Source organism: Bos indicus x Bos taurus, chromosome 2 (assembly GCF_003369695.1).
Source record: "Bos indicus x Bos taurus breed Angus x Brahman F1 hybrid chromosome 2, Bos_hybrid_MaternalHap_v2.0, whole genome shotgun sequence".
Lineage (NCBI taxonomy): Eukaryota > Metazoa > Chordata > Mammalia > Artiodactyla > Bovidae > Bos > Bos indicus x Bos taurus.
Genome location: NC_040077.1, coordinates 113,524,981 through 113,550,784, shown reverse-complemented (window position 1 = coordinate 113,550,784; position 25,804 = coordinate 113,524,981). Strand labels below are relative to the sequence as shown.

The window sequence follows — 25,804 nt, the reverse complement described above, 5'->3', positions numbered from 1 at the left end:
ATCCTCCTGCAATGTGGGAGACACGGGTTCAATCCTTGTGTTGGAAGATCCCCTGGAGGAGGGCATGGCAACCCATTCCAATACTCTTGCCTGGAGAATCCCCATGGACAGACAGCCTGACAGGATATCTCTATGGGGTTGTAAAGAGTCAGACACAGATGAGCGACTAAGCACAGCACTGACATATAATATGCAGTCAATAATTTTAACTTTGCAATTCCTTGTTTTAAGTCCAGTCCTCCAGAATTTTGTTTATGGGATCATCATTTGCAGTGTTAGCCTACATCTCTAAAAAGTGTATGGTACCACATATCCTCAACAAAACTTCACACAAAGTCAAAACAGAATCTTACATTTAACTCAAAATAATCTAGCCTTTTTCTTCAATACTTTGCTTTGATTTTTTAAAGTACCTGTTGATCAAGACTGACAAAGAAAGGTACAAAACAGGAACTTTAAAACTGCTTTGACAACACTGTTCAACAGAGATTGTTACTTGTCTTGCTGTTTTCTTGAAAATCCATCAGCATTAATGTTTTCTATCTCCTTCTGAGAAATGCCTCTTTTCAGAGATGAAAACACAACCTCTGAGAAGGGTGAGCTGCTAAGGTGAGATGTCAACTCTAAGAGTGACAGAGATATTGCTTCTCTGGGTAGTTTTGAAGCAAACATGCCAATAGCTCATAATAGAGTCTTCCTGGGAACCACTGGAAAAAAATAGAACCCTAGTTCATATGTTTATCCTCTTTCAAGCATATCTAGAAAGTTGGGATGCAAACTCAGGGGTTACCTGAGAGTTTGCTTGCTTGGATTTTTTTTGGGAGGGAGTAACAGTTCTGTGAAAAGTGTTGTAGTAAAGAGTTAGTTGCTCAGCCGTGTCTGACTCTTTGTGATCCTACGGACTATAGTCCGCCAGACTCCTCTGTTCATGGAATTCTCCTGGCAGGAATCCTGGCGTGGATATCATTCCCTTCTCCAGGGGATCTTCCTGACCCAGGGTGCTGGTGGCTCAGGTGGTAAGAAATATGCCAGCAATGCAGGAGACACGGGTTTGATCCCTGGGTTGGGAAGTTGGGAAGATCCCTTAGAAAAGGGAATGCCTACCCACTCCAGTATTCTTGCCTAGAGAATTCTATGGACAGAGGAGCCTTTTGGCGGGGGTCGGGGGGTGGGGTGGCTGGAGAGCTACAGTCCATAGAGTCACAAAGAGTCAAACAGTCCTGTGAAGCTAAGCTCAAAAATCCATCTCTGACCCTGATGCACAATCCAGTGTATTTATACCTTTGCAAAATTCTGAACCACCTGGAATTTTTTCTGTTGATTTTTTAAGATGATTTGATCATATTAGGGAGAAGGGAAATTAAATCATAAAATAAATGGCAAAAGTCTGAAAGGGAAATGAAGACTGTATCTTTAAAGGAGATAATAAAACTTGCCTGTGGGCAAGTTGACCACTGTTATCTGCTAACTATTCAAATCTCTCATGTTAGGCATTTTACAATGAATGAATAGAAGGAAATTAATGTTTTATTCAATAAAATAATTAATTAAAAAGTTTGTATTTCATGCTATCTTCCTCTTACTTTCTCCACAGCTACATGGGGCCAAAAGCTATTGACCCTCTGCTGCCCCATGAGTCCCCACTATCTCACTCACCAGGGGGCTCCTGCTCTAGAACTTGTCATTCAACCCCTCAGCAATGGCCTCTTGTAGGCACCATTTCCCACTAAAACAACCTGAGCTTATGAAAAATTAGATATAGAAAGAACCAAGAGATTGGTATGTTATACTTGTCTCTCTTTTGACAGCAATACGCCCCAACCCATAGTTAGACTTTTAAGAGAAAGCATGATTCATTACATTTTCTACAATTTTTGATGGATGGAAATTGTCATACAATTCATCTTCACAGTCCCATTAATCCTTGATGAGTACAAGTGGCTCTTCACATTCACTCCTCTCAAGCTTCATGCAGGCAAGAGTCTTGTCTTCTTGCTCACTGCTATAAACACCATCATATTACAAGTGCTCAAACATTCATGTTTTATGAAGGAAAACATGAAGAAAGGAAGTAAGTCCACTCTGGGGAAAGAGAGGGATGGCTTAGAGGATTTCCTGAACATCTGTCATCTGTGCCTCCCTGGGATTCATTCTCTCTACTCCTGGCAATGGTAACTCCTATGTGGAGATCAGTCTTCTTCCTCTCAGTCTAACATGTTACTCAGCCAATCAACCACTAGATCCCTGTGGCCACTGTGACTATTGTGGAGACTGGAAAATTCCTCAAGTTGGTTGAACTACAGTAAACCCAGGTACTGTGTAGCAGCTCAAACATGCCTCAACCCTCTTGCCAGTACAAAGGGAGACTAGTGGAATCAGGTCTGTGTCATTGTAGACCTGGATCTAAATATGTCTGCAGCTAGATCAGGTGGCTCAGTGGTAAAGAATCTCCCTGCCAATGCAGGAGACACAGGTTTGACCCTTGGGCTGGGAAGATCTCTTGGAGGAAGAAATGGCAACCCATTCCAGTTTTCTTGTCTGGAAAATCCCATGGACAGAGGAACTGGTGGGCTTCAGTTCATGGGGTCACAAAGAGTCAGACATGACTGAGCACACACACAGAGGTCAGGTGTAAGACCAATTTTGGACAAAATGGTGTTAGAATGAGTCTCAGTGTCCTTCTAGTATCTTCTCTGTTACATTCACCCTGATGATGACCCTTTCTCCTGTAGAATTGCTAGTTTGAGGTCTATAGTTCATGGGGTCGCAAAGAATCAGATACCTGACCACATAGATCAATCCTAGGACTCATCAGTTTTGTCAAATACTAAATTCCCTTTTGTTAAAGCCCAGTATAGTTGGGTTTTCTGGCACTTACATTGTCATGCAGTTCTAAATGAACCATCACAATGTAGCAATTACTAAATAAATGTTAGTGGGGGCTAACATCTCAGAAATGTAGTTGCTCTCAGGAAAGGACCAGGAATGATACAAGGCAGGAAATTAATGTGTCATTTTTATTTATTGCTTGAAAATACGCTTTCTATTTAACAATATAAGTGGAAGTAGTTAACTACTGAATATGTTTGCCCTAAATGTATGTTTTTACTCATGCAGTACACTTTGCTGTGGAAACTGGGCTCCAGTAGCATCAAACCGTGTTCATATTTTCTTCCAAATTGTTCACTCACCATTACCATTAATGTCTTCCCTGAGCCCAAGTTGCTTATTCAGAGCCATAATATGTGGATTTCTTGCCTTAGGCTCAAACAGTCATTTTCACCACTTCATATCCTCAGTGATATCTGTTTCCTACTTTCGTGCTACACTAATATCTTAACTGTCTCACATTTTTTTCCAGACATCAATTTCCTGTGGCTGTTTATTGATGCTTCTCGGGTCTTAAGATCAAGTGTTAAAAATGGGATCATTATATATCTTTTTATTACCTGCTGTGGTGACTTATAAAGGCAAAACAAAACGATAGGAAACAAAGAAACCTGTCCCAAAAAGAAGGGATAAAGTTTCTAATAACTTCAGATGTTATATTTAAAACTGATATACTTAAGCAACAATTGTATTATTTCTCCATACTAAAAGATATTTTAACTCTGCCTAAAATTTGGTATCTCAGAAAGAATATTAAATGTGTAATCAACCATTGACTAGCTATCTAATTTTAGAAGGGCAACGCATACTTTCTGAACCTCCATTACCTTTATTTTTAGGGAGGTATGAAATACTTTCCAGAGTTATTATAAGTTAAAAAAGATCAAATATGTCAAAGACACCTAGCAAGGTGCCCTGTATAAGTTGAGTACATGTCCACTATTTGGCACCATAAAAGAAAAAATACTTCAAGAGTAAATATACATGTTGCTTATTTCTCTAAGGGGGCTTTGGCAATAATCATCAGGCAATATACTTCAAAGACCAAATCGGGGGGAAGGGGAAGATCCTGCTTGAAAATGGAAAAGTAATAAAAATAAATAATCTATATTTTCTGTCATAATTATAAGTTAGGTATCATACAGAGTTCAGCAGATCTTTTGAATGGATTTTATGGTTATTTCTGTAAAAAAATATGATAACTCAAGATTTTTCTGAAAGTTAGGGCTTAAGGTAGTCATGGCAAGTGAGTTATGCTTGCAAAACAAATATGTCATTATTTATCATAAGTGTTTATTGCCAAGAGTTTGAAGGTGATATTGTGGCCCATTGATTGGTCATAAAGTGAAGAACTTAGAATGGGGAGTAGAGAGATTTTTTAAAACTTTATCAACGTTCTTATTATTCACTTCTGAGGTTCTAAAAAGACAGAACTGAAATCTACTGCTTATTAAAGGTATAACAAATTCTGTGGAGCATCTTTAAGAGACTTATTTTTACTTGAAACATGACAAGTGCTTTTAAGATTAACATATGCTATTATCTATGGTACTTTGAAATCTAAAATTAAAACAGTCCTTATTCCTATACACAAATGAGACTTCTCTACTCTTTAAAGTGTCATGGCTTGAATAAGAGTGTATGGAAAATTCAAATCAAATCATGATATTCAGATTCAACTTAGAATATAGTTTATAGAAGTTCACAATGTGGGAGATCTTTTCCAAAAATTCAACTGAAGAAGGGGAGGTTCTGGAAAATATATGTTTTATTTGTATCCTCAAAACTAACATAAGCTTTGAATATGGTTTGAGAACATGCCAAGTTTTTACAAATGAGTTTAGCTAACCATATGTAGCTCATTTCTCAATCTAGAAGTAGAGGATAGAAATATAGAATGTTAACATATAATGGCCTTGAGCTTCCTGGGCATAAGGCTAACATAATGCCAGTTTAAAGTATAATGATAAGTTTAGCTTCCTAAAGGTATCATTTTTATGGAGGAAGAAAAAATTCTATGTGTTGAGCCACTTAATTCATTGACACACTATTTATTCATGAAGTATCCGAGTGCCTACTGACCAGAGCAGAGAGGTCCCTGTTCTCAGGGCATCACAGGCTATTGAAGCAGCATGATTTCAGCCCCATGTGATCAGATGTTCTTTCAGGGGAAGTACGAGGCAGGTGCAATGGAAGCACAAGTCCTGGGGCCCCAACCATGGCTGAAGGTCTGGGAAGTCCCTTGGGAAGAAGTGACTCTCCAGGTCATGCAGAGCATTAGTAAGACACAGACAAGGGATAGCAGTGGAAAGAAGAGAATGTGTGTACTAACAGCTGAAATCAAGAGAAAGTGAAAAATTACAGAGGTATTTGGGCAGAACTTCCCTGGACCTGTTAGTCCCATTTCAATGGCTGGAACTGTGCTTGGCTTAAATAGGAAACCCAGTAAGTATTTATTAGCAAAATGAATGGAGCAATGTGTGTACGATTAGGCATAGTTCAAGAATAACTCCCAGATTTCTTAAGCACACTTAATAATATTCTGCTCTATGTGCTTCCCAGGTATTACTAGTGGTAAAGAACCTGCCACCAATGCAGGAGACGTAAGAGATGTGGGTTCGATTCCTGGGTTGGGAAGATCCCCTGGAGGAGGGCGTGGCAACCCACTCCAGTATTCTTGCCTGGAGAATCCCATGGACAGAGGAGCCTGGCAGGTGGGCTACAGTCCATGGGGTCTCAGAGACACAACTGAAGCGACTTAGCACACACATTTTGCTCTACTTCTTCGTTTGCTTCAGTTGCCACTTTCTTAGTTTATGATGAAGGAGAAAGGAAAAATCTGTGAATATTCACAGGCTATTAATTCTTATCCTTGTTATAAGAGTAATCTGAAGGCAGGGATCAGTTTAATTCCCTCCTCTCCATTTCCCCTGGCCTGCTTGGTTTTAGGTGCTCATCAATTCTGGGCTAAATTAATGCAATTGCCTCTTAGCGGATCTTTCTCCACGGTGCCGCCAGATTTATCCTTGTAAATGTAGATTTGCTCATGTCACTCCCTAAATTAAAACCCTGTGATAGCTTTTCCATTTCTTCAGACTAAATATCCAAACTTTTATGTGACACTCAAGGTTTTTTCAGATTTCGATCCTATACCAAATCTCATCTGCCATGTTTTCTCCCCTTGACCTTAAAATCACCCAAATACAAGGTGTTCCCGCCTTAACTTTGTTCCAGATGGTTGATCCAGGGATAGAATTCAAGAGTGACTATGTGAGGAAGGGCGGCAATGACTTGAGGACACAGGCAGGTTAAATTGTGACCTCAGCCAGCAGTCACACTGCTCTGTCTGCTTGAGCTTCTTCCTTTGGCTAAATCATGTTTAAAGACATAATTCAGGAACTTCCTGTGGCAGATTCATGTTGATATATAGCAAAACCAATACAATATTGTAAAGTTAAAAAATAAAAAAAAATTTTTTTAATAAAAAAAATAAAATTCAAAAAAAAAAAAAAACTTCCCTGGCCGTCCAGTGGTTAGGACTCAGTGCTTCCACTGCAGGGAGCGCAGTTTTAATCCCTGGTCAGGGAACTAAGATCCCATACGCCACGCAGCCAAAAAGGGGAAAAAAAAAAACAATCTAGATGTGTTTTTTTGAGGAAGGTTTATATTATATTTGCGCTCGGTTACTCAGTCATATCCAGCTCTTTGTGACTCCATGGACTGTAGGCTGCCAGGCTCCTTTGTACTAAGAGCCAGTCTTTTCAAGTTTGATTGCCACACCTCTCTATGGCTGACAGAGGGCTCTGTCCTTCTCCATATCAGAGCACCTCTCGTCTGTGGGCTACGTGAGGGACAGACCATGAATTATTTGCAGCAAGTGGAAGTTAAGTGGAGATAATGGAAAGGAGGGAAAGATATGATCCATGAAAAATTGCTTGATATTTTCAGAGCCTTTCTTTTTAAAAACTCTTTTGACTTGAGCATTTTAGAACTATCATTAGAAAGAAAAGTTTTCCAGGACATTGTGGAACTCAAGTATCCAATAATTATTTTCACTGTTCAAATAAAACGGAGGCTTCTAATAGTCACCTGTCATACTGTGTATAGACTGTCTGGATGCCTGAAATGACACAGTGGAAGTTTAGAGAACTAATTTTTATTTAACAAATCCCTGGATTAGATAGAATTCTTATACTTTGTAAGACATTTTGACTAACAGCCACAGCACTCTGAATGCCCCTGGCCTTTATGCTGTGAAGACTGAATTGTATGCAGAATCAGTTAAGTTTGCCCTCAAAACTGCTATGTCAATTGTACTTGTCCCTGTAACTATATTATCAAATAGTATATAAACCAAAGAAATGTGAGTTTGAACAATTAGTGAGAGTTTCTCCAAAAACTTTATTGAGAAACTATGTCAATGGTTTTTATAAGGAGTTTTACTGAAAAAAAAAAAAAATGGTGTTATTGGATGTGGTGAGATTAGGGTAAATTTGTTAAATCTAAAAGGAGTCTGAACTGTGTTTGTTTGTTTGTTTTTCCAAAGGTCTTTAAATTTGGACTCAGCTTTAAAGAAACCGAAACTAAATTAAAAAGTGAAAACTAATAGACACATTTTGTGCATAAAGATTATATGGAAATCCAATTAGGGAAAGCACACATAAATCAAAGACTGTATTTCACAATTTGGTAAACTGTGTATTTACTTTACATTTTAAAGAGTTTTATATGGGTTCATGTGTTCCTTTTTAAAAAATATTGCTCCAATTTTTCAATATTTTGTTTAATCAGATCTTCTATATTTATATTCTATTAAAAAATCATCAAGCAAAGAGCCTGGTACACAGTAGTTTTGATAAGCCTCAAAAAAGGCTGATTTCCTTCCTCCCTACAAAAAAACAAAACAAAAAACCCACAAAATTATCCACTAAAGACTCAAAGATAATTGATTCAAAGAAAGTTTTGGAGATAGCCATTGACCTACAGGAAGTCAAATTTTTATTCAGGTAGAATTGTGTGCAGTTGATTACATAGTCAATAAAATAATGTAAAAGGTTAATTTACTCATAGAAAATTATTTGAACAATTACATTCTTGAAAGCACTTTGGATATGGCTCTGGAGGTAGAACATATTTTCCTAGTGGTGATGAAATACAAAGCAATGCCGTGAATTCAGGAAAGTGAAAAGTTTCTTGGTCACGTCCAGCTTTTTGTGACCCCATGGACTATACAGTGCATGGAATTCTGCAAGCCAGAATACTGGAGTGGGTAGCCATTCCCTTCTCCAGGAGACTTTCCCAACCCAGGGATCGAACCCAGGTCTCCCACATTGCAGGTGGATTCTTTACCAGCTGAGCTACCAGGGAAGGCCAAGAACTGGACAATTCCAGAAAGCAGCAAATGTTAAACTCTTCAGTACCATTTCAAGATATTTTCTTTTCTGAGAAGGTACAAATCAGCATTTGGGTACCTAATGACTTTCCCAGCCCAAACTATTATTCATGACATCACATTAGATTCTGACATCACCACCGAAAGTTTCTGCTATTGTTTTTTGTTCAGATCTAGCAAAACATGTATCACATTTTGGCGAGTCTGTATTATCCATAATATTGGCAAAAAGGAATTTGTATAGCCCAAAGTTATTTTTCACATGATTTTACACCCCCAAAATAATTTTTCCTTGAATCTGTAAAGTTCCCAAGTACAAAACCACCTACCTATTCACCTACCTTCTACAAGTGATGTGATACAATTTGCCAAGAAAAATCAGGGAACCAGAATAAAAAAGCTGTAGTGTCAGGTCTGTCTTAAACATAAGGCATTCACCCTTTCAATTACTTGAACTATACTCTTCTGTCAGTAATGGCATCTTAAAATTTAATGGAATGATGCTGTAAATGTTTTGGGCAAAAGGAAACTTCAAAAGCATTATAGAAAGTACCTACAAATGCAGAGTATTTGAACACAGTGAAATATTACTTGCAAACTATTTTCTCAGGTCTCAGAAATATTCTGCAGTTTAAATAGAGCTATGAGGCTGAAAGGGAATAATACACTTCAGAAAGTTTAAGTTCTAGAATAACTGTGGAAAATGAGCTACCAATGAATAAAAAGATATCGCTCTTTCATCTTCCGTATCAAACCAATAATCATCATGTCTTTCTAAATAGTATTTTCAAATTATCCAAATACAACTAAGTTTATCTCCACTAAATGTTTAAATAATATTATACTGACAAATGGTTCATGGCATAATGACTGTTTAGGAGACCTCATGTGCGTTATGTTAGGTGTGTTAGTCGCTCAGTTGTGTCCGACTCTTTGCGACCCCTCGGACTGTAGCCCACCAGGCTTCTCTGTCCATGGAATTCTCCAGGCAAGAATACTGGAGTGGATTGCCATTCCCTTCTCCACTTCCCTAAAGGTTAAGATAATATTATATTGACAAATGGTACACGGCATAATGACTGTTTAGGACACCTCGGTTTTGGTAAATTCAAGCCCAGGCCCTCAGTAGAGCTCACCTCAAAGTCTCTTTCGCTGAGAAGATTGTTACCCTCTAATGAGGAGACCCTTGCTTCTTCATCTGTGATTCTCTCCACATCATTAGCTATATACTCTTCCTCTGGTTTTCTGACTCAGTCTCTCTCATAGGATTTTCTGACATACATTCATCCTTCTGCATTCTCCATTGGCTTAATCTCATTGACAATCCAGAAGATTCCAGGCTCCCCTTTCTTTAGAAAGACTTTCCTTCAAACCTGTGTGAGTTTCTGCCCATCTCTCTCATTCTTTCTCTTTTTCCCTTTCACTCTTCCTCTCTCCCTGTCTTCTTCTTTCCCCTTTTACTCTACCTTCCTGCCTTTCTTCCTTCTCTCACATTCATGTATTAGGTCATTCATTTATATTTAATTTGCGAATATTTACTGAACATCTCTTTTGCATCCAAAACATCGTTAGCTGCTGAAGATGCGCCTTGAAACAGGACATAAAATTCTCAAAAGTCTGGCCTCCTTTGTGACCGATCCACAGATCACACCCTCTCTGTGTCCATTGTTATCTGACTTCTGCCACCGAAGTCTACTGAAATGGTTTCCTTAAAAAACACTCTTTCCTTGCAAAGCCTATAATCTAGGAGATTTTCTTTTTTCTTTGTCTAGATTCTTGTTGGTCTCTTTAGAGCTGGTTTCACTCTTTTAGACCACAGCTGCCTTCTAGAATGTCCTATTTTTCTTGGCTTCCCTGAAAATGTCCTCTGTTATTTTTTCATCTTTCTGGCTGCTCCTGCTTGTTATCTTTACTGATTTCTCTCCTTGCCCTCAGGCTTCAGTATAAACTAAGCTTCTATTTCCGTTATTGTCCTTTCTCTATACATGTCCTTGACAGCTATCAATTTTCAAGAGTTCAACATTCTATTCTATTCACTTGATTTCTAAATCCAATATTCTATTGTTTCTTAAATTCTGAGACATATACTTGCACTCCCCACAAATGCTGGGTATTTTCAATTGGATATCCCTTTGATACACAAGGCCAGTATATTCCAAAACTAATTCAGCATCACCTCTCACTTCCTTCTATTGAAACTTGGTGTTCAATAGCATCCTTATGCTACCAGTCACAGAACAGAAATTCCCAAGCAATTTCATACCTACAATCTTCCTATGTACATTCTGGTCAGTAAATCCTTCCTTTTCTCTTTGGCTCTCACATGGGTCTCCTATTTTCAAACCATCAATGAGACTTTAATTAACTTTTGTCTTGGCTACTAAGTTGATTCTCTATCTGAATCCCACCTCAATATTCACTAACCTCAACAATGATCCTAAAAACAAAAGAAAGAAATAAAATTACCTCTTTCTTCTATAGAGCCTTCAGTACTACCCAAGATAGAGTCTAGTTTATCTGTAAGGCAATTCAGACTTTGTACATATGGCCCAACCTCGTTTCCACCCACTCCATAATTATGTCTCCCTGGGATCACTTCCTCTTCAAACTGTATCTCCATTTGAAAAAAAAAATAAATTTCATGTTCCTCAGAGCCTAACTTGAGTGCCACATTCTCCCTGAGCCTTTTATCAATACTCTCTCTCCTCTGTCTTGAATTTCTTGTGTGTTTTTTGTCACTTTCTGCCATACAGCTATCATACACAAACATGAGATTCTAGAATTTTTTGAGAATGGGGATCAAATTTTGTACATTTCTTTATCTCCCATAGTATCAGGTATGCTTCTTTGCACATAGAAAGTAACATGTAAATGTTTAGGAATTTTAAGTAAATTCAGACAATAATGAAAATGAATATAGAGTAAATTATTTTAGCTCAGTATTTCCAAGTGTATATTAAATTAAAGGATTAAAACTGTCTAGAAATTTCTTCAATAAATAAGTCTGTAAGACTATTTTTTTAAATAGAAGTTTGGTTTGGAAGGAAGTGAAGAGGTAAAGTGAAGTTTAGAGAATTTTACTTCTTCCAGAAATTCCCAGCCTCTAAAGAAGACTGAGCTCAAGGTCTACAACTAAATAAATACTCAAGCCATTGTTTTTCTAGGAAGTACTGATAAAGTGAAAAAAAATCTATAATTGTTGCGTTTACAGAAAAAGACACTATAAATCTCACATGGACAGACAGATACGCATACAAACACACACACACACACACACTCACACACACACACACACACACACACACACATACACTGTATGCATGCTTTTTCCACCCTAGTTGGGAGATTTCTGTTTCTACCTCTGCTTGTACATCACCATATGACCATAAGGCTACTGGAGAAATCATGTCCAAATAGATTCGTTCACCTACCACTAGGGTAGTATTATAATACCTTACCCAGCAATCATTCATGACATTTGTGGCATTAAAATGTGAGCATAAAACAAAGTCAGGTTATATTCATGAAGTGTTTTTCCTGTTTAAAAACAGAAACCATTTTTTTTCTATTGAACACACTATCTTGGCAAACTGGTAAGTCTGAGACAACTGTATTCCTTGGCATTTTTAAAGTTCATTTTTAAAAAATGCCTGCCATTTTAAAATCCAACCTTCTATCTCTCATCCATATAATGAGTGACTCGTAAATGGAATCACTAGAGATACTGCTTAAGAACGAAACACTCATTCATAGATACATTAGTTACTCTAAACGGAGTGGCCAGTGTGCTGTCTTTATACACATCAGGTTTACATTTGCTTAATGCACCCAAATGTAATAATATAAAAGACTGAAATATAGATGCTGTAGACAGCCTATGCAGAGGTCAGAAGCTTGGCTCTGCTTTTCTAGAATGACTTTCCGGGAACAATTTCCCAGATTGGTTTCCTTCAGACAAAATGATTGAACCGAATGCTCCCTGTCAATGCATGCACTTGGATTATTCACTTTAAAGTGCAACTCTTAAGGGCTTCAGGGTCCAGTGTTAAAAATTTGCTTTTGATCAAACCTCATCCTCTCCTACACATCTTTATTCATAACAAATTAGAAGCTATTATCACAACAGTTTAGCAACATTTTTAATGCCCACAGTGCATCTTAAAATAAAAAGAAACAATTTCCCCATTATAATGGATGCGGTATCTTAGCTGGCCTCATTATAATATTTATCATCTGTTATTTGTTGCCTGTGTTACACAATAGTGAAAAATACACAGCCCCCAGGGTTTACGGTTTAATGGAAAGCACATTTGAATTTAAGATCTACCCTATTGAAATAAACCCTTCTTATGCACATCTAAGGGGAGCAAGGACATGTGACTTCATGGCTGTCTTATTGAAAAGGAAGTTTTTTTGTTTTCTGAGGAATGATTCAACTTAAGGAGGACAATTAACGTAATGATTCTTTGGCAGAGGCTGATTTTTACCGCATTTATAACTGTCATTTGTGAACATTTGTTTTAAGTTTTCTTAAGCATTTGCAAACTCTGGATTCCAGATTGGAATCACCAAAAGAGATTTTCATTTCAAGTCAGTTTAAAAAATGGAAAAATTGGTAAATTTTAGGCTAACTTAGAAATATGTAACACACAGTGTTAAATATATGCACATTCCCTGGCCACTCAGTTTTTTGAAATCTTTTCCTCAAATATTTCCTTTTTTTCTTCTTATCTCAGCCCTCTCTCTCATAGAACCTATCCTTTCAATAACCAGTAACTTCACTCCCCCCATAACCTTAATTTTAAGCATCTGTATCATTGACTACCAACACCTGTTTTTTTTTTTTTTTTTTTTTTTGCTCACTACCTCTGTTTGCTTGATCTCAAATCTCCTTTGACACTTTCTTGAAACCTCTTGTCTACTGGTCTTGCAATCATCTCCATGTTCCTCCCCAGTTGCTGTAAAACTTGTGTTTCTGCGAGCAGCTTAAGTTTTATGAACAATTGTTATTATCACTGCTTGGCAACTAGCCTCAACACCCGAGTCCTTGTGCTGTAATATTAATATGAAGAACATATGACGAACATGGGTGTATCAAGTGTGGAAGTCATGATCAGCCAGTTCTGGGTAATAGCAGCAAGGCTGTCATCATCACATGCAGATGACCTCAAGCAAAGAACCAGATTTCCTCTGCAGCCTTCTCCTCTCATGGTTCTCCCAGAGCATTACTAGGTCAGTCTACTGAAGATCCATTAAACGGAACACTCCCTTGCTCAAATGCCCCTAACAGTATTTGATCTTAAAACATTTTCTAATGTGACAGCACCATACACATTCAAACTTATTTTCTGATACTATACTTCTCAATATCCTTTCTTTGCTGATAATCCCCTTCAAAAACACAGATACCTGATTAATTAACAATTTGCTATTTAAACTCATAATTATTGAAGACCTATCTGTGCCAGCTAGTGTACTAGGTCCCCGTCTTTCAACAGAGACCAAGATTGTTTATCTTTCCCAAACTTAAGAGACCAGTAGAACCAGGTGATCAAGACTAATGCCAGGTGATAAAGAACCTGCCTGCCAATTCAGGAGACAAAAGAAATGCAGGTTTGACCCCTGGGTCAGGAAGATGCCCTGGAGGAGGGCATGGCAATCCACTCCAGTATTCTTGCCTGGAGAATCCCATGGACAAAGGAGCCTGGCAGGCTACAGTCCATGAGGTCACAGAGTCGTACATGACTAAAGCAACTCAGCAAGCAAGGAAGAAGATAGAGTGGAAGTGAAAGATGTGATGAAAGAAAGTGGAGGGGACCTGCTTTAGACAGGGGGATGAGGGGATAATTCATTCTTCACAGAAGATATCCTTTCCACTTATGCAAATTCTACATGTCCTTTAAAATATACCATCTACTCATCCTTCAATTCACTCTCACTAATAGCTATTTCTCTAAGCTTCTCTACTTTCTTAGCCCTCAGAAGTGCAAATATAACAGATTTTTTCCCAGTTAATTTTGTAATTTTGAGTTTTTGTTCCTAAATAAATTAGAAGTTCCTAAAGTGAGAAAGAGAGAATAAGTGTTGTCTCTTATGCTTATTTTTAGCTCGCATAGGTCCTAGCACAGTCCTGAAATTTTAGAAGACTATATTGACAGAAAAATTGATCTACCAATATTTCTTTATAAATTATCAAAATAAGTACAAGTGTAGAATTTTTACAATGAAGAAGTTACATGAGCAGTATTAGTTTAATTCTGTGTGATAAGCAAATAAATACTTTCAATTTTTTCCCCAGCCAAATTTAAAGAGTTTGGATAAAGATGCATTGTTTTGGGTTGGTATTATTAGCTTTAATGATAGTGGTATAAGAAATATAGATATAAACAAGCTGCATATATTTAACATTTTTGTGAATCCAGGCTAACAAGATCTGCTCTCCCCACCCTGCATAAGGACGTAAGTAAAGAAGTGATTACCTTGTGTATACAAGCTCAAAGAGCAGAAAGCAATCTGTTCTGTGCTAAATCACTTCAACCATGTCCGACTCTTTGCACCGTACTGACTGTAGCCCACCAGGCCCTTCTGTCCAAGGGATTATCCAGACAAGAATACTGAAGTAGGTTGCCATGCCCTCCTCCGGGGGCTATATCTCCTCACCTTTTTTCCCACTGTTCCTCAATTCTCAAGGCATCATTAACATAAATAGAAAATAACATTTCCCTACACAATATGACCAAGTTCAGATAATACAAAAAAAAAAAAAACAAAGTCATACCTTGACAGATACATGTGGAAGGTCTATTTTCAAACCATTTCTTTCAAACCTCTTTTACCCTTTCTGAGATACAGTTTCTTGGAAGGAATGAAATTTTATATCTTGATTTCTAGTATCTTCCCTTCAAAAACCACAAGCAGATTCTGGAGCAGAAATGAATGGCTAATTGAGACAATAAGGTGAATCCAGCCAAACTGGTCACTGCAAAGTAAAGTCCTAGTGACTGAACCTACAAAACAGAGAGGATTTGATGTGACTGTATGCATCACTGCAAATGACTCATTTCTGCCTTTTGAAATCATCCTCAAAATCAAGCAAACTAATACTTCCCTTTTTCACCCAGAGATCTAGAGAGACTATTCACAGAAAATCAGGTGACAGAAACTTTGGTTCACATCCAGTTTTGTGGGGAGACACACTCATTGAGTAATTTGTCTGGCTCAGTGAATTTTAGTGAGGTATGTGTCACATTCCCTCATGTTCAGGGAACTGCCAGTGTTCCCACCAACTTGGATTTATAAAATATTTACCTTCTTGGGAGTACTGAATGCTGTCATACTTTTCATGTGATGTGTCCTCACAAGCACATTTCCATTTTACCAATTAAATAACTGAGTAATAAAGAGTGAAACTAACAAGAAGAGACTTGGATTGGAAGTGAGACTAAAGAGGTAACTGGAAACATGGGCATAATTCATAGCTACTGAATTCTACTTTGAGTGGCTTGGGATGTCATTGGGGAGATTCCCAGTTATACGTGGAGCTGATTATCCTGGCTAGGCAGAACATCTCCTGCACTTATCCTCCCACCTCCAAGATGACTTCACATTGCTGGTTTGAAATTAGTCACAATAGAAATATTTATACAGGTGGCAACTAGCAAATGTCCCCATCAAGGCTATTTTCTTGTTGTTGTTGTCCAGGTAAAGGTGATTGTTGAAGTTTTTGGTGATTTAAACAAAAGAGTGAGATGGTGTAAAGTTCCATGTTAATAATGGGAGTTGAAGAATAAGAATGTGTGTGTGTGTGTGTGTGTGTGTACGTGCTCAGTCATGTATGACTCCTTGCAACCCCATGGACTGTAGCCTGCCAGGCTCCTCTGTCCAGGACATTTTGCAGGCAAGAATTCTGGAGCGGGTTGCCATTTCTAAGGGATCTTTCCGACCCAGGGATCAAACCAGCATCTCTCGTGTCTCTTGCATTGGCAGGTGGATTCTTTACCACTGTGCCACCTGAGAAGCCCCAGAGCAAGAATAAAATGAGATAGATCAAATGGTCAGGCCATTGTGCTAATCTTGGAGAGATCCCAAGTGACTTGAGCTAGGGTGGTGACCGTGGACACAGAAAGAAAAGTTTTCTTGCAATTCTGCTGTTAAGAAAACAACTCTACTAGTCATGTTGGGAAAATATAAAAATACTTTTGTGTTAAATCTCCCATTATTTTTATGTTGGTCTTTCTGTACACCATGTTTAGGTAAACATGGCTATGAGCAGATGTTACTCTTCAGCTTTCAGTTCACCGCTCTGAACCAATCCATCTTCTTACTGAGACAGAGTATAATGACATCACTTTTTACTAATATATACTTTGGAAATGCATTTTAAACACTCTTTTTAAAAAACATAAAAGTTGTTATAAAAAAATGCTATTTTCCCCCTGAGCCTCAATGCCAAAAAAAAAATCTCTCAGAAAAGGCAGCCTCCCTACATGATCCTTTCCTAAATCATGATAGAAGAAAGAGCTTTGAATTAAAGATCAAGAACTCTTGACTTCTGGTCTTGGCTCTGTCAGGCACTGAATCTTTATGATTCTCAGTTTTGTCAACTAAAAAATGTGGATAATGACACCTCTGCTCTCAGTGTTGTCAGGCAATTCTAGCACATACAAAGTAGCATATATAAATTGGATAAACAAAATCCTACTGTATAACACAGGGAACTCTATTCAATATCCTGTGATAAACTATAATGGAAAAAATATAAAAAAGAATGTGTATATGTATAACTGTCACTCTATTGTACACCAGAAATTAAAACAACATTGTAAATAAACTATCAAATCAGATCAGATCAGATCAGTCGCTCAGTCATGTCCGACTCTTTGCGACCACATGAATCGCAGCACTCCAGGCCTCCCTATATTTTTTAAAATGTTCTTATTTTAGCAGACCCTACTTTATACTCTGCACCATACTGACAGAATACGTTGTGGAAATAGCATCCAAATTACGAGTATTTTACATTTATACAAGATACATTTATTCTTCAAGTGATATGCTTGTCACAGTGTCCTTGTGAATATTCCATATAGTATGATTATACCTGCTTTATGAATAAAGAAACACACCCCAATTGGTAAATGGACTGGTAGAGTCAATTCTGAAACATAGCCCTTCTATAACACTGTGTCCTGTGTGGAGTCACATGGCTTACATCTGAATTGAAGATTAATGATCCCAGGTACTTCATTAATGAAGATGTGTGTTAAATGAGTGCATGGATTAAATTACCTGTAACAATAATGGTAGTGATATTGAAATCATAAACATCTGTGTATAAGGTATTATCCTATACATGACTTACACATGACTTGTTGATCCTATATATGACTTATCTCCAAACAGCCCTATGAATTAGGGACTATTAATTGTCAATGTTTTACAGATGGAATATGACCTTTAAGGAGCTTAATAATTTGTATGAGGTCTTAGAGCTTGCAACTAAGTTGCTTTTGAACTAGGCCTGCCTGTCCCCAGAATTTGTGCATAGGCTTATGACTCATGGATCATGGGGATTTTCAAAAGAAAAATTCTAAGTATAGAATCATAGATAAAAATATAATGTGTGGTTAAAATATTGTGGCCTCTGATGGCCCTGATACAGATGCTTGTAATAATCAACAGGCAAAGGGGTTGCCAGTATGACCTGTGGACTTTGCTCTTCCTGTCACACACCAGTCCCATGGGCCATGGGGCAGTCAATATGTGAGGGGGACACATTTTTGCCCTTGATCTGCTCCACTTGGTTCCTGGACTCAACCCACATCCTTTTGATCCTTACCACCACCTCTTCCATTATGTCTGTTCATCATTTCCTGTTCCACAACCAGACAGGATATAGGTTTCTAATCTTTTACTACCTGAAATATGCAGACAATACATAATAAAAATACAAGGTTAAGTAATGAGCTTTCACAGGCTAGGGCATCTTTTATTGCATTGAAGGAAGTGTCACAGAATCAGTGAATTTTACAGTGAAGATGAGCCTTCCTTAGATCATACCCAATCTGGAAATGTCTCCTGCAAAATTCAGCAGTGCTACAAGCATCTCTCATGGCTTGAAACATCACTAACTACAAAGAAAAGACCCCTGCTCAACCCACTGGGAAGAAGTCATCAATAGCAGATGGCCTTGCAGCACACGCAGTAAGGAGGAGGAAATTTTACTAAGTTCTTTCTAAAGACAAACTATAGTAAAAATTATAGAATTACAGTTGGTGAGGATTCTAGAGTTAAGTATGAATTTCAAGGAGCTGCTAAGAGATTGTAAATGTACAAATATAAATTCTCTGATATAAAATAAATATATAAAATGAATTCTCTGATATAAAATAAAATCAGAGGCACATAAATTCTCTGATATAATACCTATAATGAAAGAAGAAGACATTTCAGACAGGTGGGGTGATAGTGTTCAACAGGAGATGTGATGTGTATATAATAAGAATGGTAGGACCACAGTACCTGAGGAAGTAGAGATGGGTTGAATCAGCAATGGGACCTTCCCTTTAACCACAGTCCAGCCAAAGGATTCACTATCACTACCTCCTTAGAAAGCAAGTTGATCGAAATTTATTCCTTGCATCATCTTTCATGGAGTGTATAGACAGAGGATCCTGGCAGTCTACAGTCCATGGGGTCACAAAGAGTTGGACACAATTTAGTGACTGAACAACAACAAATTTGTTTACTGCTTACATAATCATGCTACTGTTAATGCTGCTAAGTCACTTCAGTCGTGTCCGACTCTGTGCGACCCCATAGACGGCAGCCCACCAGGCTCCCTCGTCCCTGGGATTCTCCAGGCAAGGACACTGGAGTGGGTTGCCATTTCCTTCTCCAATGCATGAAAGTGAAAAGTGCAAGTGAAGTTGTTCAGTCGTGTCCGACTCTTAGCGACCCCACGGACTACAGGCCATCAGGCTCCTCCATCCATGGGATTTTCCAGGCAAGAGTACTGGAGTGGGGTGCCATTGCCTTCTCCGCTACTGTTAATAAACCATGATTATTCTGTAATGTGGTAATTTTATTTAATTTTTTTCCCACGTTTGAAATCCTGAGTTAAGAACTCTTCAGGCACCATTAGGAAGGGATATTGGATGGGCCAGATGGTATTCAGAAGACCCTAAGCTTTGTTCATCTTGACTCTCAATCTGAATCCAGCATCAAGTATATTACTTGGAACGCCTTCAAGAAGCTCTGGTTAAATACAAACCAAACAAGCAATCTCGTAAGGGCAGTCAAGAGTGTAAAGCTCAGGTGGGTGAATATGAATCTCAATCCCTCTTAACAGAAACTAGTCATTCGGCTCACCACACAAGTACCCAGACGTGTTTGAGATTCCTTGGCTAACAGCAAACTGTTGGACAAATTTAGGAAGTCCACGTTTAAGAGAAAACAAAAATCTATCAAAATTTTAATTTACATAATTAGTTCTCTCTGTCTTCTCAGGATCCATACTGTCTAACACTCCTCTCCGACTCAGCATTGCATAAACTCCTCTTTGGGGCCCTGGATTGGTAATCTCGGTTTGCGGCTACTTAATCCTCTCAAGCTTTATGCCTTTCCCAGCCTCCTTGACATTTCTGTTACCCAGAAGACTTCACTGTAGGAACAGAAGATGCTACTCACAATGTTTAACTTATAAAGCAAGTCAGGGAAAGGTATTTGCATCTACAAGGAAAATCCACAATCTTCCTCAAAACTAATCTTCCCCTTCATTTAGCAACAAGCATTCAAAATCACTGTTCTAAAGCTTTGCTCATGGAGATGCCTTGAAAATTTCTCTTCAAAGGATAATGTTTATGGGTCCCACGTGTTGTTGCTAAGGGAGTTGAACAAGAGTTTTATGTTGTAAGTAATCAAAGGGATACCTTTGGGACAACACTGCATGTTGGATGGTATAGAGCAGAACAACATGTGAATGTGTACTGTAACCATCTTAGAAACTTTTACAGTTTTCGGTGTTTCCCAATCTGGTTTTCTGAGAATCTCATAGAGCTATGAGCATCCTTTGAAGAATGGACTTGTAGTTCTTGATTTTCAACCTGCATGGGATCCACTTGGGGAGATTTAGGGTTGGGATCAGTCCCCGGAAGGAACTATTATGTTATCTGGGTCAAGGTCCCTGGCTCTGCTATTTAAGAAGCTCCCCAGAGTCTCTTAGTGGACAAGTTAGGTTTGAGGAGCCTTGCACTATGTGAGTTTAACCTCTGTACTTTAGAAGTGAGGAAAGCCTGCTTACTTACACCTAGACTCTGGCTGCATGAGCCCATATTGATTTTATGACCATCGTAAATGTTGGGAATCTCAGAATATGGTGAACATAGGTACTTGTTTCAGCTTTAAAAAAGATAATAAAATAAAATAAAAATTTTATTAGACTTTTAATAAGGAAGGAAAACAGGAATCTATTGGTTTTTGTTATGATTAATTACCAGCTATGGGCAAATGGGACAACACATGTTTGAAAGAAAAAGGGGAACTTCTAGTCTACGAGGAAGCAGCTAGAAAAACATGAGTGTGATGCAGACTTTGGAGTGGGCATGCAGCTGAGTGAAACTTTATTTCAGTTGGGAGGTGATATCCTCAGTCATTGAATAATTTTGTAGGTGAAGTTGGAACCCCTTTCCTCCCTGGGTTCTTATGCTGGAAAGCCTCCATTTCCTTACCTGGAAATATGCTCGTTTCCCTCTTGCCAAGTGGTTTTGAGCTAGATGGTTCTTTAAGGGAAGTGCTTGTTTTGACGCTACTGACACACTCACACTTAGCAACCATCACAGTGGAATTCATTTCATGACAATTGTTCTCCTGGGCTCTGCAGACCCTCACAGAAAAAGGCTAAAATCCACCCTGAAAGAATGTTCCTTATGAGAAGAATGAAGATGCAATCTGCCTACTCAGAAAGTTTGGGAAATAAAAGTCATATCAAAGAGATGAAATAAAAATTCCATTAAGTTTCCACGATTGGCTTACAAAAAGAGCAGTCTGATTTTCTTTCTTAAACTAAATACACAGAATCTGCTTGTTATATTTCTAAAGGCCAAGGATTATCATTCTTTTCCTGGCACTCATGACTTCGTTAGGCATATGCTGCCAAGCATGTTTGTTCTCCTTCAAGCTCTGTTGGGAGAACAATGAGGTTTTTTTTTTTTTTTTCTCTCTGTTATTCCTTTTTCCAAGCAACAGCAAGATTAAGAAATGGAAATAACATAGCATTTTGATTTAAGTCCTATGATTGTCAATCGATACGGATCAGAAGAAACTTCTTAAGTGAACAAAAAGAGCTTTGTGAATGCTGTGGACAAATTTTCCTCTCCAGCCCGCAATGGGACCTTTCCTCTTCTCTTCTCCCATCACCCTGAGAATGTCAGCCAACCTTCTGCCAGAACTGCCAAAGATGTGTTACTGTACACAGAGAAAGAGGATTAGTTTAAAATGCTGTCTATGCAATTTTTTCTGTGGGTGTAGATGTAAGTGTGTGGGGGGATGGGGGAGGCCTTTGTGAGACTGATGGAAAAGGGACTGTTGAATGATCTGAAAATACTAAATAAATAAATAAACAGTACCACCAGAAATACTGCATGTTGTCTTATAGAATGGGGTAAACTGGTCTATGAAAACTAACTTTAAAAAATTGTATTCTGTCCAGTTGAAAGTTACCTATGAGAAAGCAGGAAAGGAGCTTGAGGCTGAGTGAGAGGTCGAGGGGAAGTTGAGGATTCTTCCAGGTTTGAAGGTTACACCCAAGTATGTGCCTTGTCCGCTCCCATCATTCCCAGAGCAAAAGCAGAGAATGTGCCGAGATGCTCCTTCCCAGAGAGAAAGGGACGTCAGCCCCAGAAAGCGTCCAAGAGGACAGAAGCCAGAAAAGAGAGAAGCCAGAGGCTGGCCTTGGGTACCAGATACAGTTGATGCTTTTGTTTCTGTGTGATTTCTGAAGTGCTGGTCATATATATCCCGCACCCAGTGGCATTGTCTCCCACTGCTGCTGCTGCTAAGTCGCTTAAGTCGTATTCGACTCTGTAAGACTCCATAGATGGCAGCCCACCAGGCTCCCCCATCCCTGGGATTCTCCAGGAAAGGATAGTGGAGTGGGTTACCATTTCCTCATCCAATGCATGAAAGTGAAAAGTGCAAGTGAAGTCACTCAGTCGTGTCCGACTCTTTGCAATCCCATGGACTGCAGCCCACCAGGCTCCTCCGTCCATGGGATTTTCCAGGCAAGAATACTGTAGTGGGTTGCCATTACCTTCTCCAGTCTCCCACACTGCTGGCTAAAGTTTCTGCTGTGTGGACTTAACTGGTTCCAGCTGGCTACAGTTCCCTTATCTGGAAAGTATTTTCCTTTTAGAACATTTTTAAATGTAGGGGTTCTGAGGAAGAACTGGAACTTAAATGTACATGGAGGAGGAGCTGTCAGACCATTTCCTGAAAGGGGAAAGGCCAGAGAGATTGGACTGTGCAGGTGAAGAGGGGAATGGGGTAGAGGACGAGAACATATTCTCTCAGAGCCTGAAGGACGGCGTCATCTCCAGCCAACACACCTACCTCCACCAGCCAACACACCTACCTCCCACGTGGGCTCTGATGGGGGTTCTTCTTCTGTATTTTAAAATAGCCACACGTGCTTTTGTCTGGGGGCAATGAATTTACATGAACAGTGGCAGGAAATAAACCCAAAGGTTACTTCAAAAGGTTATTGATGAGAAGCAAATGTCTCCATGGAGGAAATGTGTGGCATTTGAAAGTGGAGATCAGGTCTACCTAATACCATAAGCCCAGCTCAGCAGCAGGCAAGGCTCAGTGCCTATGTCTGCTTGCTCCTTGGGCTCATCCATCGAGCTGTTTGCACAGGCCTTGAGAGAATTCTCTGTAGCATCAAAACCTGGAACATTTACTTCCTACAGAAGTGCTAATAGCTGCAGTTCTCAAGCTCCTCTTCTTCCTTAGCTCCCACCCTTGGCTATTCTTTCAAAGTGGGCTGTCAACAGGAGTATCAGATCAGTGAACACCATCTTGGCTTCACCATCTCCCTCCTACTTCTCATTTATTTTCCATTCACAGCCACAAAGCTTCTCAAAAGTCTGGTTCTTCTCTTTTTACATTGGTCCTGAAATAATGGCCAGGAGAGGGAAGTCTCAGAGGCGATGGCTATTTCAATCAGGGTACCATGCACTTAGCTCAGAGTTGGCACTGTGAGGTGGGGAAAGTAAGAGGGGGGTACCATCCAACACTAGTTCTCAAGCAAAGTGGAGGCAAGTGTGCTCCCCAGGGGCCTAGTAACAACGTCCATTGACACTTTTGTCTGCCATGACTCTAGCAGGGCTAGCTCCTGGCACCTAGTGAGTAGAAGCCAGAGATGCTGTTAAAGATTTTCATTACCTAGGACAGCTGCACAGCAAAGCGTTATCTAGTCCAAAATGGCAACTGTCTACTTTATATACAGTACCAACAATGTGGCTTCCCTGGCGGCTCAGTGGTAAAGAACCGGCCTGCCAATGCAAAAGATGTGGGTCCAATCCCTAGGTCTGGAAGATCCCCTAGAGAAGGAAATGGCAAGCCGCTCCAGTATTCTTGCCTGGAAAATCCCACGTACAGAGGAGTCTGTCAGGCTACAATCCATGGGTCGCAAAGGAGTTTTACATGACTGAGCAACTAAACAACAATAACAACAAATCAGTAACATATCTATGTCAATAGACAACTAATATGAACCTACTGTATAGCACAAGGAACTCTACTCAGTTCTCTGTGGTGACCTAAATGGGAAGGAAATCCAAGAAAGAGGGGATATATCTATACTTAGAGCTGATTCATTTTCTTATACAGTACAATCTAACACAACATTGTAAAGCAATTATACTCCAATAAAAATTAATTAAAGAAGAAGTAGCAACTGTGCCACTGTTGAGATAATGTAACCTCAGTGTTCTGAAAATTTTCAAGGTGATGATGTAGTACCCTCCTCTCATGCCCATCATTTAGTTATTTCAGAAATTTGGAAAATATTCATCTTCTCCTTCCTAGTATGGCCCTAAGTGTGGGGCTATGGAATTTAATGAGAGGGAGTTAAGTCTATATGTACTCCTTGGACTTTTACTGGCCAAGTGAATACCTGTGTACCATCTACTTCTCCCTACTGCTCTGCTGCTTTCAAACAGTCCTCTGGAAAATATCATAAATAGAGTACATTATCTTACAGACATCTCACCCTGCTTCCATCTCCAATAATCTTTCTTAAAAAAACTTTTGGGTTAAAGCAAGTACCAACCTAACTCAGGAGAGATGTTACTAAGGTTTCAGTCAGTGACCCACTAAGGCGAGTACATCAACATGAGTCTGAATAGGCCAGGCTAGTGATCCTAAACTTCATTCAGAGGACCTCAAAATCACCTGGAGGGCTTCTTGAGCCCCCAGTGAATGGGCCCTACCCTTAGAGCTTCTGGTTTGGCAGATCTGGTGTGAGGCCCAAGAACTGTCATTTGCATTAATAGCCAGCACCCAAGTGGAGCTAAGGCTCAGCTCACTGGGGACCACACATTGAGATCCACTGGACTAGGTGTGCCAAGTTTGATTCCCAAGCTCATGATCAAACATTAAGATTCACAAATAACATTTTAAAGCAGTAATTAACCTTAGCAATAACTCTGAGGAAACTCAGCATTAAGCTACTCAACAGTAAGCAAGAGGCTTAATGTCAGGTACAAAGAGTAAAGGAGGTCACATCATAGCACCTGATTCTAGAAGGAGGGTGCCTTAACCTATAAGTTAATTGAACTAAGTAGTCTTAAGGAAGTCATTTAATTTCTGATCCTCAACCTCCTCTCTTCAATAGAGAGAAAATACTTGCCTTATCCACTTCACAGTGCCATGGAGACTACAAAATGAGATTTTTTAAAATGATAAATAATGACACTAGATGCAAATAGATGTAAGAATGCTTACTATTCTGCACTAGCCTGAACAGTGGCTGAGCTCTAGTAAAGGGCTGTGTTCCCAATCCAGCACTGCTGCTCATTTGGGATTTATAAGCTGGAAAACTTCTGTGATGGAGGATCATACTTTCTCAAGATCCTTAGCAATGTTGACCCTCAAATTTTCCCTGCAAACCACAATCCCAAAATACATCTTGGCAGATGTGAGTCCTTTGATTTTAAAAACTGCATTTATTTTAAAATTTAACATTAAATTCCCTACATGTATTTATCATGCATTTGATACCTTAAGCAAACAGGTTTGCTCCCTGATAGAATTTAAAAAGGCTTAAAGTACACTTTTCAAGAGTTATTTTCCTGAGCCTGAAATAGGGAAATGGCTATAACATTTTCATTCATTTACCAATTGTTATCAAATTAGTTCCACATAAAACTTGGAGGGACTCAAGCATTAATAAAATTATTTCCATTCTTCATGTAAAACTCAAAACTTTAACAAGTATTTTGAGCACTAAGTTAAATATTTACT

At 38.9% G+C, this 25,804-nt stretch overlaps 1 protein-coding gene across 1 annotated transcript in view; it reads right to left on the bottom strand.

Annotated features, from left to right (window-relative positions):
- The window catches only part of NYAP2 (neuronal tyrosine-phosphorylated phosphoinositide-3-kinase adaptor 2), a 271,888-nt gene that overhangs the window by 145,080 nt on the left and 101,004 nt on the right, over positions 1 to 25,804 (bottom strand). The gene's annotated exons all lie outside the window — the stretch shown is intronic.